General features: G+C 34.7%; 1 pseudogene; it reads left to right on the top strand.

Moving 5' to 3' along the window:
- The first annotated feature begins 3328 nt into the window (after window positions 1–3328).
- LOC148938478 (translocation protein SEC62-like) lies at window positions 3329–4520 on the top strand (annotated as a pseudogene).
- Window positions 4521–14775: the final 10255 nt, after the last annotated feature.

Genomic DNA, 14775 nt, shown 5'->3' with positions numbered 1-14775 from the left:
AAATGTGTTTGTAAGACTAATGATTTAGAACAAATTCCTGGAACACCGACTCAAGAAAAAAGCATTTCTAACTGTGTTTTAAACAGTTCTTTTAGTTCTACTGAATATTTGGCAAAAAATTCTCTGTGTAGTAGAACAAACTGCCCTGAAAAGTACGAGACAACTATTGAAGAATGCTCTGAATCTAGATCTGACAAGGAAATTATGATGGCTGAAGTCACCTATAACAATCTGAGTAAAAATTCAAAACCAAAAATTGGGCAGCAGGTTACTTGGCAATGTCACCCTGATATCTGCAAGCTCTATCCGACGGATATTGAATTATGTCAAATTCTTTTTGATATCCTTGAAAATAATATAGCATTAAAATTACATAAAGGAGCGATACAGTTTTATAGCAAAGAACCTTCTCTAGCACATCGTAACCGAAAGAACTATAGCCAATAATAACATATATTACATAAAGGACCGATATAGTTGATTATAAATGGTGTTAATCAAGAGGATCTCATGTAGTAGTCATCAATAGAAGTTTTGTTTAGACTTCAAATTGACAAATTTATAAAAATCACCTGCGGTAAAAATTGAAACTGCCACCTTCAGAGAAAAATTCCAACACGCTATTCACTGCTCCACGCAGGCTTTGAACAACTCATTAAAAAAAAAGTTTATGTTTTGCTTTATAATAAAAAGAAACGCTAGCTAATATTAACTGAAATATTGATTAATAGTTGTAGTCTTAGCTTTTATGGCAGTATTATGATTACATTAAAGAACGATCTTCAGTCCATAGTAACTGAAGTGTTATAAGGAACCATTATATAGATGATGCTTACAGTATTCAAAGGTTATCCTGATTGTAATCCGGGTTGCAGCGGTAGCTAGCAACCTAGTAAGAGACGATCACGTCCAATGTTAAGAAATATAAAAGCCCATAGTTCCTAACAAAGGAGTCAGATCAAAACAAAAAGTACACCATTAGAACCGCCTTGTCTGAAACCCCTGTATAGGAAACTTTCTGTCCCTTGGCTTGAACAGCAAGGGAAATATATTGTCTTGAAAATCAAGAAAATTGACTTGAACCTCGTTATTCTCCACAAACGGGATATTTTTTTCTTTTTTCTTTTTTTGTATCCAGAGATAGCTTGGCACTGGAACATCGTAGAGGGTTGTTCAATAGCTCATTTTAAAGGAAATTAATTGGGTTAAAAATCTATAGTAACTAAAATTAATTATTTCTAAAAGAGAATAAATTTTTCCACCAAAAACTGCATTTTTGATGTCTTTTCACACTGCAGTCTTTCAAACATAATCGTATACCAGCGGTAAGATTTAAACCCACGCCTCCGAAGAGACTGGTGGGTAACACGAGTGCCTTGGACCACTCCAAAAACTGCATTTTGATGTCTTTTCACACTGCAGTCTTTCAAACATAATCGTATACCAGCGGTAAGAATTGAACCCACGCCTCTGAAGAGACTGGTGGCTAACACCAGTGCCTTGGACCACTCGGCCAGGCTGCCTCTCATAAATAAATATATATGTGAATTTGGGTTGCAGCAGTAGCTAGCAACCTAGTAATAGACGATCAGTCCAATGCTAAGAAATATAAAAACCCAAAACTCCTAAAAATAGAGTCAGATCAAAACAAAAGTACATCATTAGAAATACCTTGTCTGAAACCCTACTAGATAAATAATGAACGTCATCATAGTTTTATATTAGAGCTATGACGTGAATAGAGTGACGTCATAATTAGTATATAAGGAAAGTCAAAACTGAAAATTCTCTCATTCTTGATTAGAATAATGGTTAGATCAAAGCAGGCTATACGCAAGTTGAAGAAAGAGTACTACACAAACAACAGAGATAGTAACTTGAAAAGAAAAAAGCAAAGGTATTCAACCGACCAGGTGTATCGAGAAGTAATAATTGAGAGAGCAAAACAAAGGTATTCAACCGACCAGGCGTATCGCGAAGTAATAATTGAGAGAGCAAAAGAAAACAGCAAGATGTGTTATCACAATGATGAAGATTATAGACATGCAAAAATTGAGACAGCCAAACAAAAGATCAAGGAACGGTATGGTAATGATGAACATTACAGAGAAGCAAGAATTGAGCAGGCTAAACAAAAGATCAAGGAGCGTTATCACAATGATAAACTTTATAGAGAATTTATAATAAAGAACGACCTCTTGCCTATACTAAATTTTATACGCCACTTAATTATAGCATTGGTTAGTAATTCAACAGATAGCTTGGCACTGTAACATCGTAGAGAGTTGTTCAACGACTCATTTTAAAGGAAATTAGTGGGGTTAAAAATCCGGGTTGCAGCGGTAGCTAGCAACCTAGTAAGAGACGATCACGTCCAATGTTAAGAAATATAAAAACCCCTAACTCCTAAAAACAGAGTCAGATCAAAACAAAAAGTACACCATTAGAACCGCCTTGTCCGAAACCCCTATAAAGGAAACTTACCGCCCTGCGGCTTGAATAACAAAGAAAATATATTGGCTTGATAATCAAGAAAATTAACTTTAACCACGTTATTCTCCACAAACGGGATATTTTTTCTTTCTTTCTTTTCCACAGATAGCTTGGCACTGGAACATCGTAGAGAGTTGTTCAATGGCTCATTTTAAAGGAAATCTCTAGATATAGCGCTATTTGTACTTAATTTTTTTTTAATTAATTTTTTTACGAAAAACTTAATTTTTTATATACAATATTAATCAATGACGTCATAGTCTTTGGATGTAGTTAGTACATAAAGTCTGGATCATCAAATTAAAGCTGAAACTAAGTAAAGAACAATTATGCCTCCATATATTCACAGTGATCTATAAAATTTCCCATTACATCTATAAACTGTTCCACAGTTGCCGGTTCATACCTTGGAAGCTTTTCACTAAACATGCAACATTTCTTTTGGATATTACTATGAAGTTTTGCGAAAGCATCTCTAGCTGACTTTTCAACAAAATCCATTCTTTCAGAGATAATTTTAATCTTTAATTTTGAATATTTTTCGTAATCCCGGTAAAAAATTCGTAAAATTTTTCTAAATTTACTAAGATCAGCCAGCATTGTTGCCATGTTTTTGGACTTCTGAATATAATTTTTAATTTTGCCCTTATGCGTTCTTTGCAGCTTGTGTAAACTGCAAAAATATCCATGGTATCCGAGCAATAGTTCGAACATTTCAATTCAAGCTAGAAAAATACCTTAAAATGTTAAAATTAGTTTTATTTTTGGTTAGGTTCTAACTACCCGATGTGGGATTGACTATGTAGTTTCAGACCAAAAGAAAATATTTAATTTTAAAATGGCGGACAAGAAGAAATTAAAAAAGAAAAAAGATGTTGATGAGGGACCATTTTATCCTAAGGATAAACCACCAAAAGTAATGACACAGATTGCAAAGTGGATGAAGAAGAATGTACCCACAAAGCGAACGAAGTTTCTTTACCATCAAGTAGATTACTTTATTGGGTCGAAAGCAGTTGATGCTCTCATGGAATCAAAATGGGCCCAAGAAAAAAAGAGGGAGAACTTCCAACCTTTCCTGATAGAACCGCTGTTACTGATTACCTAGACCTCATGCTACGTTACAAGTTTTTTCATAGAGCAAAAAAATTGCCGTCTCCGACGTTCATACAAAAAAGAAAAGGAAAGACGAGAAAAAGGAAGATATAAAAGAAGAGAAAAAAGTTGAAAAGGAGGAGAAAAAAGAGGAAAATAAGGGATTGAAAAGGAGATCCAAAAGTGAGGCGGAGGAAGAAGAAAAGAAGGGCGAAGATGCAGAAAGCAGTCAAGGAGAAGGGAAACCAAAAGAAGGGTATAAGAAGGAAGGGAGAGGAAAAACCGAAACAAAGAAGAGGAAGATCCGATTAGACATGCATCTTGAGCAAATTTTCCTAGATTCTTCTGATGCCTATGTATGGATCTACGATCCCATCCCGCTGTTGTATTGGGCCGCCGGAACCTTGGTAGTTTTAGCCACTATTGGATTTTGCCTTTTCCCCCTGTGGCCACCTACATTGAGGAAGGGAGTTTACTATCTTAGCTTAGCTGGTGCTGGATTTTTATTGTTTATTCTTGGACTAGCCGTGTTGAGATTTATTTTGTTCTGCTTGATATGGATCTTAAGCTTAGGAAAATATCATTTCTGGTTACTGCCGAATCTAACTGAAGACGTTGGATTTCTTGCCTCTTTTTGGCCACTTTACCAGTATGAATACAAAGGAAAGAGTAAGAGCAAGTCAAAAAAGAAAAAGAAGAAAGCAAAGGACTCTGATGCAGAAGAAGAGAACGATGATGCAGTGCTGGGAGAGGAGGACAAGAACGTAAAGGAATCCAAGCAAAATGTTGAAATCAAGGAATCAGTGGAAGATATAAAAGAGAGTAATAAAAATGACGGAGACCGATCAGAAACTGATTCTGACGGAAGTAGTCAAAACTCACAAATTGGCAAAGACTTTGAAATTGTTGACAAAGAAGAGGGAGCCGCCTGACCTTCAATCAGATTCCTTATTCCAATCGAATTTTTTTTAGTTCATAATATATATTGTTTGTTCAAAAAAAAAATACAATAAAGAACGACACCTAGCCCATGTTAACTGAAACATAAATAGGGATTATTTAATTTCCATCAGTATCATGGCTGTAGTTATAATAAAGATCGAACTCTTCCCTATACTAACTTGCATAGGCAACTTCACTATAGTGAAGATTACAGTATTTATATTATACATTATTTTAAATTATAAAAGGTTCGAATGTTTGAAGATTATAGAGTTAAAAATTTTCCCACACCGGGAATCGAACCCGGTCCTCCTAAGTGAAAGTTAACTATCCTAGCCACTAGACCAAATGGGACCATAAAGAAATATGATTTAAGAACCATATGCATATTATTATTTCACCATACCAATTATAATAAGGCCAAAACAAAATCGTCGACTTGCAGCCTTACTTTTGACACATCAGTTAAATCTTATTCAGACTTAAAAACTGTTCGGCTAGTTTTGCAGTAATTATCCGGGTTGCAGCGGTAGCTAGCAACCTAGTAAGAGACGATCACGTCCAATGTTAAGAATCCCTATTAAGAGACGATCAGGTCCAATGTTAAGAAATATAAAAACCCCTAACTCCTAAAAACAGAGTCAGATCAAAACAAAAAGTACACCATTAGAACCGCCGGGTCCGAAACCCCTATAAAGGAAACTTACCGCCCTGCGGCTTGAATAACAAAGAAAATATATTGGCTTGATAATCAAGAAAATTGACTTTAACCACGTTATTCTCCACAAACGGGATATTTTTTTCTTTCTTTCTTTTCCACAGATAGCTTGGCACTGGAACATCGTAGAGAGTTGTTCAATGGCTCATTTTAAAGGAAATCTCTAGATCTAGCGCTATTTGTACTTAATTTTTTTTTTAATTAATTTTTTTTACGAAAAACTTAATTTTTTATATACAATATTAATCAATGATGTCATAGTCTTTGGATGTAGTTAGTACATAAAGTCTGGATCATCGAATTAAAGCTGAAACTAAGTAAAGGACAATTATGCCTCCATATATTCAAAGTGATGTCTAATATTTCCCATTACATCTTTAAACTGTTCCACAGTTGCCGGTTCATACTTTGGAAGCTTTTCATTTAATATACATCATTTCTTTTGGATGTTACTATGAAGTTTTGCGAAAGCATTTCTAGCCGACTTTTCAACAAATCCATTCTTTCAGAGATAATTTTAATCTTTAATTTTGAATATTTTTCGTAATCCCGGTAAAACATTCGTAAAATTTTTCTAAATTTACTAAGATCAGCCAGCATTGTTGCCATGTTTTTGGACTTCTGAATATAATTTTTAATTTTGCCCTTATGCGTTCTTTGCAGCTTGTGTAAACTGCAAAATATCCATGGTATCCGAGCAATAGTTTGAATATTTCAATTCAAGCTAGAAAAATACCTTAAAATGTTAAAATTAGTTTTATTTTTGGTTAGGTTCTAACTACTCGATGTGGAATTTACTATGTATTTTCAGACCAAAAAATTCAATTTTTTAATATATTTAATTTTTCAGTTTAGAATCGCTAAAGTTATTATGTAAACTGCAATTACAGTAAAGAACGATCTCTCTCCCATAGTAACTGATATGTTACATTAAAAGACGATCATTGGAATAAAAAGTTATTGCATGCATTGGACTTAGTTAGCTACTTGATCGTTTGAGGTTCGTCTCTTACTATTTCAAAGAAGAAAAAGCCGTAGGCTTTTTCCTGTTTGTAATATTTTACAGCCCAATATTCGTAAAAATAGAGTCAGATCGATTTATATTAAAGAATTATAATAAAGATCGAACTCTTCCCTATACTAACTTGCATAGGCAACTTCACAATAGTGAAGATTACAGTATTTATATTATACATTATTATAAATTATAAAAGGTTCGAATGTTCGAAGATTATAGAGTTAAAAATTTTCCCACACCGGGAATCAAACCCGGTCCTCCTAAGTGAAAGTTAACTATCCTAGCCACTAGACCAAATGGGACCATAAAGAAGTATGATTTAAGAACCATATGCATATTATTATTTCACCATAGCAATTATAATAAGGCCAAAACAAAATCGTCGACTTGCAGCCTTACTTTTGACACATCAGTTAAATCTTCTTCAGACTTAAAAACTGTTTGGCTAGTTTTGCAGTAATTATCCGGGTTGCAGCGGTAGCTAGCAACCTAGTAAGAGACGATCACGTCCAATGTTAAGAAATATAAAAACCCATAGTTCCTAACAGAGGAGTCAGATCAAAACTAAAAGTACACCATTAGAACCGCCTTGTCCGAAACCCCTGTATAGAAAACTTTCTGTCCCTTGACTTGAACAGCAAGGGGAATATATTGGCTTGAAAATCAAGAAAAGTGGCAGCTACTATAACAGTCTGTCTAAACGGGATATTTTTTTCTTTTTTTCTTTTGTATCCAGAGATAGCTTGGCACTGGAACATCGTATAGAGTTGTTCAATGGCTCATTTTAAAGGAAATTGATTGGGTTATAAACCTTTCGTAACTTAAATAAATTATTTCTAAAAGTGAATTAATTTTTCCACCAAAAACCGCATTTTTGATGTCTTTTCACACTGCAGAATTTCAAACATAATCGTATACCAGCGGTAAGATTTGAACCCACGCCTCCGAAGAGACTGGTGGCTAACACCAGTGCCTTGGACCACTCGGCCAGGCTGCCTCTCATAAATAATATATATGTGAATATGGGTTGCAGCAGTAGCTAGCAACCTAGTAAGAGACGATTAGTCCAATGCTAATAAATATAACAAAACTCCTAAAAATAGAGTCAGATCAAAACAAAAGTACATCATTAGAATTACCTTGTCTGAAACCCTACCAGATAAATCATGAATGTCGTCATAGCTTTATATTAGAGCTATGACGTGAATAGAAAAACACGATATTATGTTGTGGTTTCTGAAGACGTCATGAAATAATATCATTGTGCCATGACGTCATCATGAAATAAAATCATTACGCCGTGACGGAATTACAAAATTACGGAATTTTGATACCAGTAGATACATCAAAAGAAGTATATTTTTATGCTGATTTCAAATATATAAGTTTTATCAAGTCTAGTTTAACCCATCAAAAGCTACAAGCCTAAGAAAATTTATCTTATTTCTGAAAAAATGGGGAAACATCTCCTAAAAGACATAGCATCTTAGTGAAAATCACACCATCAGATTCAGCGCATCCGAAAACCCTACCGTAGAGGTTTCAAGCTCCTATAAATGTGGAATTTGGCTTTTTTGCCAGAAGAAAGATCACGGATGCGTGTTTATTTGTTTTCTTTTCATCTTTTTTTCTCCAGGGGTGATCATATCAACCCAGTGGTCCTAGAATTTTGCGAAAGGGCTCATTCGAACGGAAACTAAAAGTTCTAGTGACCTTTTTAAGTGACCGAAAAAAATTGGAGGGCAACTAGGCCCCCTCCCATGCTCATTTATTTCCCAAAGTCACATGATTAAAATTGTGAGATAACTATTTTGTTCAGCATAGTCGAAAAATCTAATAATAATGTTTTTGAGGATGACTTAATCCTCGGCTGTCCCCGGGGGAAGGGCTGCAAGTTATGAACTTTGCCCATTGTTTATATATAGCATTAGCTATTGGGTAGTATTCAGACGTGTTCAGGGGGGATTTTTTATTGTGCTTAGTATATAAGAAGCGTCAGAACTGTAAATGTTCTCATTCATAATTACATAATGGTTTCAATCAAGCAAGCTGCACACAAGTTGAAAAATATAATAAAGATCAAACTCTTCCTTATACTAACTTGCATACGCAAATTCACTATAGTTAAGATTACAGTATTTATATTTTTACATTAAAAGACGATCACTGAAATAACATACCATTCCATACATTGGACTTAGTTAGCTACTAGATTGTTTGAGTTTCGTCTCTTACTATTTAAAAGAAGAAAAAGCCGTAGGCTTTTTCCTGTTTGTATTTATAGTTGAAAAACGAACTCAAGTCCAAAGAAACTGAACACTGTGGTTCAGTCATATTATCTTCATTATTTTAGCTAGAATATAAATAAACAAGTTTCTTTTTTAAATTTTAAATTGAATTACAGTAAAGAACGATCTCTCTCCCATAGTAACTGATATGTTACATTAAAAGACGATCATTGGAATTCTTATATATTAAAGACAATCATTAGAACAACAAACCATTGCATATATTGGACTCAGTTAGCTGGGTGATTCTTTGAGGTGTAAAACTAGACCAATAAGGGTAGCTAAAGTAAAGGGCATAGTTACATTAAAGAACGAACTTGTCCATAGTAACTGAAGTTATTTATATTAAAAGACGATCATTAGGATATCATACATAAGGCATTATCCGGGTTGCAGCGGTAGCTATCAACCTAGTAAGAGACGATCACGTCCAATTGATAGCTGAATTACAAATTAAAAGCAAACGACCACGGCTGGATTTGAACCACCAACCTTTCGGTTAACAGCCGATCTTGGCTTGAACAGCAAGAGAAATGTATTGGCTTGTAAATCAAGAAAAGTGGCAGCTACTAAAACATTCTGCCGAAACGGCATATTTTTTTATTTCTGTTTCTTTTCCACAGATAGCTTGGCACTGGAACATCGTAGAGAGTTGTTCAATGGCTCATTTTGAAGGAAATTAATTGGGCTAAAAATCTTTTGTAACTAAAATAAATTATTTCTAAAAGAGAATAAATTTTCCATTAAAAACTGCATTTTTGATGTCTTTTCATACTGCAGTCTTTTCAAAGATATTTGATTTTTGTGCATAAATCATAATCGTATACCAGCGGTAAGGTGAACCCACGCCTCCGAAGAGACTGGTGGCTAACACCAGTGCCTTGGACCACTCGGCCACGCTGCCTCTCATGACTATATATGTGAATCCGGGTAGGAGCAGTATCCGGGTTGCAGCGGTAGCTAGCAACCTAGTAAGAGACGATCACGCCCCATAGTAAAAACTAAAGTAACCCATAACTCCTGAAAAAAGATTTAGATCAAAACAAGAAGTACATTATTAGAACCAACTTGTCCTAAACCTCTATATAGCAAACTTACCGTCCCTTGGCTTGAATAATAAGGAAAATATGTTGGCTTGAAAATCAAGAAAATTGACTTTAACCACAATAATCTCCACAAACGGCAACTTTTTTTTCTTTCCACTTGATTTTCCTCCTCAGTTAGCTTGGCACTGGAAAATCAAAGAGAGCTGTATAATGGATCATTTTAAAGGAAATTGCTACATCTAGGGTCTTTTGTAAGTAAAAATAAAATATTTTTTAAAGTTGAATCATTTTTATCAAAAAACTGCATTTGATAGTACAGTTATATTTAAGGTCAGTATTTTAAAATTTTCCATGAGACGATCATTGGAACAAAAACTCATTACATAAATTTGATTTAGTTAGCTACTTGATTGTTTGAGGCTAGTCTCTTACTATTTTAAAGAAGAAAAAGTCGTAGGCTTTTTCCTGTTTGTAATCAATTAGAAAGAGTTCAACCTTTAAAATGAGTTTTACATAAAGGACCGATATAGTTCATCATAATCCGGGTTGCAGCAGTAGCTAGCATCCGGGTTGCAGCGGTAGCTAGCAACCTAGTAAGAGACGATCACGTCCAATGTTAAGAAATATAAAAACCCATAGTTCTTAAAAAAAGAGTCAGATCAAAACAAAAAGTACACCATTAGAACCGCCTTGTCCGAAACCCCTGCATAGTAAAATTTCTGTCCCTTGGCTTGAACAGCAAGGGAAATATATTGGCTTGAAAATCAAGAAAAGTGGCAGCTACTACAACATTCTGCCTAAACGGGATATTTTTTTCTTTTTTTTTTTTCTTTTTTTTTTCTTTTTTCTTTTAAAAAGATAGCTTGGCACTGGAAAATCGTAAAGTGTTTTTAAATATGCCATTTTAAAGGGAATTAATTTGTTTAAAAATATATAGTAAATAAAATAAATTATTTCTAAAAGAGAATAAATTTTTCCACCAAAAACTGCATTTTTGATGTCTTTTCACACTGCAGTCTTTCAAACATAATCGTATACCAGCGGTAAGAATTGAACCCACGCCTCTAAAGAGACTGGTGGCTAACACCAGTGCCTTGGACCACTCGGCCAGGCTGCCTCTCATAAATAAATATATATGTGAATTTGGGTTGCAGCAGTAGCTAGCAACCTAGTAATAGACGATCAGTCCAATGCTAAGAAATATAAAAACCCAAAACTCCTAAAAATAGAGTCAGATCAAAACAAAAGTACATCATTAGAAATACCTTGTCTGAAACCCTACTAGATAAATAATGAACGTCATCATAGTTTTATATTAGAGCTATGACGAGAATAGAGTGACGTCATAATTAGTATATAAGGAAAGTCAAAACTGAAAATTCTCTCATTCTTGATTAGAAGGATAATGGTTAGATCGAAGCAAGCTATACGCAATTTGAAGAAAGAGTACTACACAAACAACAGAGCTAGTATCTTGAAAAGAGAAAAGCAAAGGTATTCAACCGACCAGGCGTATCGAGAAGTAAAAATTGAGAGAGCAAAACAAAGGTATTCAACCGACCAGGCGTATCGAGAATTTTACAGTAAGGACCGAAGTCTATCTCATAGTAACTAATGCAACGGGAAAAAGAAAAGAGGTCTGTGGTATATATTACGTCATAAAAGGTTACAATTGATTCTACATTAAAATACGATCATTGGAATAACATTTCACTATCCGGGTTGCAGTGGTAGCTAGCAACGTAGTAAGAGAAGATCAGGCCCTATAGTAAACCCGGGTTGCAGCAGTAGCTAGCAACCTAGTAAGAGACGATCGCGTTCAATGTTAAGAAATATAAATCCGGGTTGCAGCGGTAGCTAGCAACCTAGTAAGAGACGATCACGTCCAATGTTAAGAAATATAAAAACCCATAGTTCCTAAAAAAGGAGTCAGATCAAAACAAAAAGTATACCATTACAACCGCCTTGTCCGAAACCCCTGTATAGTAAACTTTCTGTCCCTTGGCTTGAACAGCAAGGGAAATATATTGGCTTGAAAATCAAGAAAAGTTGCAGCTACTACAACATTCTGCCTAAACGGGAGATTTTTTTTCTTTTTTTCTTCTTTTCCAGAGATAGCTTGGCACTGGAACATCGTAGAGAGTTGTTCAATGGCTCATTTTAAAGGAAATTAATTGGGTTAAAAACCTATAGTTCCTAAAATAAATTATTTCTAAAAGAGAATAAATTTTTCCACCAAAAACTGCATTTTTGATGTCTTTTCACACTGCAGTCTTTCAAACATATATATAATAAAGATCGAATCCGGGTTGCAGCGGTAGCTAGCAACCTAGTAAGAGACGATCACGTCCAATGTTAAGAAATATAAAAACCCATAGTTCCTAACAGAGGAGTCAGATCAAAACAAAAAGTACACCATTAGAACCGCCTTGTCCGAAACCTCTATAAAGGAAACTTACCGCCCTTTGGATTGAATAACAAAGAAAATATATTGGGTTGAAAATCAAGCAAATTGACTTTTACCACGTTATTCTCCACAAACGGGATATTTTTTTCTCTTTTCTTTCTTTTCCAGAGATAGCTTGGCACTGTAACATCGTAGAGAGTTGTTCAATAGCTCATTTTAAAGGAAATTAATTGGGTTAAAAACCTTTTGTAACTAAAATAAATTTTATAATAAAGAACGACTTCTTGCCTATGCTAAATTTTATAGGCCACTTAATTATAGTTACAATAAAGAAAGATCTTCAGTCCATAGTAACTGAAGTGTTATAAGGAACCATTATATAGATGATGCTTACAGTAATGTTGAAGAGATATTAAGACTATCATTGGAATATCACACCATTGCATGCATTGGAATTAGTTAGCCACTTGATTGTTTGAGGTTCGTCTCTTACTATTTCAAAGAAGAAAAAGCCGTAGGCTTTTTCCTGTTTGTAATCAGGTTATTATTAATGGTTCAGTTTATGTTTAATAGCTCATTTTGTATAAATAAAGATCCGGGTTGCAGCGGTAGCTAGCAACCTAGTAAGAGACGATCACGTCCAATGTTAAGAAATATAAAAACCCATAGTTCTTAAAAAAAAGTGTCAGATCAAAACAAAAAGTACACCATTAGAACCGCCTTGTCCGAAACCCCTGCATAGTAAAATTTCTGTCCCTTGGCTTGAACAGCAAGGGAAATATATTGGCTTGAAAATCAAGAAAAGTGGCAGCTACTACAACATTCTGCCTAAACGGGATATTTTTTTCTTTTTTTCTTTTTTTTTTTTTTTTTTTTTTTCCATAGATAGCTTGGCACTGGTACATCGTAGAGGGTTGTTGAATAGCTAATTTTAAAGGAAATTAATTGGGTTAAAAATCTATAGTAACTAAAATAAATTATTTCTAAAAGAGAATAAATTTTTCCACCAAAAACTGCATTTTGATGTCTTTTCACACTGCAGTCTTTCAAACATAATCGTATACCAGCGGTAAGAATTGAACCCACGCCTCTGAAGAGACTGGTGGCTAACACCAGTGCCTTGGACCACTCGGCCAGGCTGCCTCTCATAAATAAATATATATGTGAATTTGGGTTGCAGCAGTAGCTAGCAACCTAGTAATAGACGATCAGTCCAATGCTAAGAAATATAAAAACCCAAAACTCCTAAAAATAGAGTCAGATCAAAATACAGTAAAGAACGATCTCTCGCCCATAGTAACTGATATATGGTGGCTCTAGGGATAGTTACAGTAAATATACAGTGGCGCCTGGGGTAGCTACAAGTACATAAAAGGATCAATAGGGTTCGTCGTAAATGCAGAATATGTAAGTTTCATCAAATATTTCCAGGTTGCAGCGGTAGCTAGCGACCTAGTAAGAGACGATCACGTCCAATGTTAAGAAATATAAAAACCCATAGCTCCTAAAATACAATAAGGAACGAACTGTAACCCATAGTAACTTAAGTATGAAATCAAACGGTTCGTGGTCATAATAAAGAGCTGTGTAATGGCTCATTTTAAAAGAAACTGCTGTATATAGAAACCTTTTGTAATTAACAAAATTAATTCTACATTAAAAGACGATCATTGGAATAAAAACTTATTGCATACATTGGACTTAGTTAGCTACTTGATCGTTTGACGTTCGTCTCTTACTATTTCAAAGAAGAAAAAGCCGTAGGCTTTTTCCTGTTTGTAATATATTATAATAAGGAACGAACTGTAACCCATAGTATTATAATAAAGAACGAATATAAAGTTATTATAATCATTACATAAATGATCAATCATAAATGGTGTCATTTATCAAATAGCTCGTGGTAACGAGTTTACAATAAAGAACGACCTCTTGCCTATACTAAATTTTATACGCCACTTAATTATAGTATAGTTACATTAAAAGACGATCATTGGAATAACAGACAATTGCATACATTGGAATTAGTTAGCTACTTGATTGTTTCTACATTAAAGAACGAACTGTAGTCCGTTATAACTGAAGTGCTATAAGGAATAAAATTACATTAAAAGACGATCCCTTAAATAACAAACCATTCCATACGTTAGACTTAGTTTGCTACTTGATTGTTTAAGTTCCGTCTCTTACTATTTAAAAGAAGAAAATACAGTAAAGAACGATCTCTCACCAATAGTAACTGATATACGGAGGCTCCAAGGGTAGCTACATTACATCCGGGTTGCAGCGGTAGCTAGCAACCTAGTAAGAGACGATCACGTCCAATGTTAAGAAATATAATTACAGTAAAGAACGATCTCTCTCCCATACTAACTGATACATGGTGGTTCCAGGTGCAGTTACATAAAGGACGAATATAGCTCATCATAAATGGTGTTTGTCAATTATCCGGGTTGCAGCGGTAGCTAGCAACCTAGTCTGGGTTGCAGCGGTAGCTAGCAACCTAGTAAGAAACGATCAAGTCCAATGTTAAGAAATATAATTACAGTAAAGAACGATCTCTCACCCATACTAACTGATACATGGTGGTTCCAGGTGCAGTTACATAAAGGGCGAATATAGCTCATCATAAATGGTGTTTGTCAATTATCCGGGTTGCAGCGGTAGTTAGCAACCTAGTCTGGGTTGCAGCGGTAGCTTGCACCCTAGTGAGAAACGATCACGTCCAATGTTACGAAATATAAAAACTCATAGTTCCTAAACAAGGT

Source organism: Artemia sp. Qi Xiang Cuo, unplaced genomic scaffold (assembly GCF_049724085.1).
Source record: "Artemia sp. Qi Xiang Cuo unplaced genomic scaffold, ASM4972408v1 HiC_scaffold_3223, whole genome shotgun sequence".
Classification (NCBI taxonomy): Eukaryota; Metazoa; Arthropoda; class Branchiopoda; order Anostraca; family Artemiidae; genus Artemia; species Artemia sp. Qi Xiang Cuo.
Note: the sequence above shows the minus strand (reverse complement) of the source record. Positions and strands in the feature narration are given on the sequence as shown.